The 2,069-nt window shown below is 45.1% G+C and overlaps 1 non-coding gene across 1 annotated transcript; it reads right to left on the bottom strand.

Annotated features, from left to right (window-relative positions):
- Nucleotides 1–699: 699 nt before the first annotated feature.
- Nucleotides 700–806, bottom strand: LOC121140630. Its single transcript, XR_005877548.1, has one exon. It is a non-coding gene; the product is annotated as a U6 spliceosomal RNA (small nuclear RNA).
- Nucleotides 807–2,069: the final 1,263 nt, after the last annotated feature.

The raw sequence follows: 2,069 nt of genomic DNA, 5'->3' as shown, positions 1-2,069 counted from the left end.
ACGCAGTATATTTAGTTTTTAGGGACAGATCCACCTGAGGATAAAACACTCTAACACTGCATTGTTATTAAGGGACAGAGCCAATAATCCAGTTGTGTGTCAGTTTCATTTTTATTAAAATTTATTTTATAAACCAACCACAGTATCCCCTCTTTCCTCTCCTCCCATTCCCCCCGCCTTTCTACCCCACCATCCTCTCCTCAGAATGTGTAAGGTCTCCCATGAGAGTCAACAAAGCATGGCATATCAAGTTAAGGCAGGACCAAGCTCCCCACCATAGGGAATAGGTTCCAAAAAGCCAGTTCCAGCACTAGAGACAAATCCTGGTCCCACTTCTAGGGGCCCCACAAACAGAACAAGCTACATAACTGTCACCCACATGCAGAGGGCCTAGGTCAGTCCTATGCAGACTCCCTAGCTGTCGGTCTAGAATCCTTGAGTTCCCAAGAGCTCGGGTCAGCTGTCTCTGTGGGTTTCCTGGCCATGATCTTGACCCCCCCTCATATATTCCCTCCTCCCTCTCTTCAGAAGGACTCCCAGAAATCAGTTCAGTGCTTGGCTGTGAATCTCTGCACCCTCTCCACTATTGCTAGGAATCTTAGCTCTGGTCATCCTTGTGGGTTCCTGTGAGTTTCCCTGGCACCAGGTTGCTCCCTAAGCCCATAATGGCCTCTCTATCAAGATACCTCTGTCATTGAAAAAAATATGGAACGCTTCATGAATTTGCATGTCATCCTTACTCAAGGGCCTTGCTAATCTTCTCTGTATCGTTCCAATTTTAGAATATGTGCTGCCAAAGCAAGCACCATGTGTCAACTTCTAAGCCTGTGCTGTCTAAGGTGGCCACCAAACAGAGCAGCTACTAAGCATTTTTCTGTGACTAGGGAGACTAGAAATCAAATGTAAATATAAAAAACTAAAGCAGCAAAAAGTTCTAAACACTGGTATAATCTGGGTACCAGTATATATCTGGCTGAATAAAAGAGACTTCCACAATGATTTCACTGTTACTTTTCACTTGTCTTAAATGTGGCCACCAGGGAATTTTAAAGACACTCATAGCTGGTTTGCATGAAATTTCACCACATAGTGCTGCTCCAAATGTGAACACAAGCCCTGTATAGAACATTAAGCAGGGAAACATGGCCTCTGTGTGTCTTGGTTTCAGGAGGCCACACAACAGCACCAACCATAGGAAGAGTATGCACAGCAGATTTCATTAAGATAAGATCTTTTGAAGGGTTATTATTTGTTGTTGTTGTTTCTCTGTGTGTGTGCCTGAGTGTACATATGTGCACCACACACATGCTAGTATCCTTAGAGGCCAGAAGAGGGCGTCTTTTGGAGTTGGAGTTACAGGTGATTGTGAGCCACCCAATGCTCACAGTCCTCTGTAAGAGCAGCAAATGCTCTTCACCCGGCCTGAAGATGAGATCTTCATCTATCAGCGATACTATTGAGAGAGGGGAAAGGCACAGGGCAGGCGTGATGACTGGTTCCTGTCAACAGGGCACAAGTTATAGTCACTTGGGAAGAGAAATGGTAATTGAGAGATTTTCTCCATCAGATTGGCTGTAGACAAGTCTGTGGGACATTTTCACAGATTGAGGTGAGAGGGTACTTCCCATGAAGGTGGTGGTGCCACCCTTGGGCGGGTGGTCCTGGGCAGTATAAGAAAGTAGGCTGAGTAAGCTGAGGAGAGAAAGCTGGTAAGCAGCATCCGTCCATGGTCATTGCTTCAGTTCCCGCCTCCGGGTTTCCGCCCTGAGCTCCTATCCTGACTTCCCTAGATGATGCAGAGTGTATGTGAAAATAAACTGTTTTCTCCTCAAGCTGCTTCGGTCATGACAGTTATCACAGCAACAGAAAGCAAATTAGGACAACAGATTTAAAAAAGATAATCACAATTCATTCAACAGGGGTCTGGTATCCAGGATAGATCTTTTAAAATTCTGAAAGTCAAGAAGAAAGAGATGTATAACTCAAAGGTCTGTGAATGAATAGTCACCAAGTGACACCCAGAGAGAGGGGTGAGTTCTCCTGCATGTGCACATCAGGATGTCTGGAAC

This window comes from Mesocricetus auratus, unplaced genomic scaffold, assembly GCF_017639785.1.
Source record: "Mesocricetus auratus isolate SY011 unplaced genomic scaffold, BCM_Maur_2.0 Super-Scaffold_100004, whole genome shotgun sequence".
In the NCBI taxonomy this organism is placed as follows: domain Eukaryota; kingdom Metazoa; phylum Chordata; class Mammalia; order Rodentia; family Cricetidae; genus Mesocricetus; species Mesocricetus auratus.
This window is presented reverse-complemented; position numbering and strand designations above follow the sequence as displayed.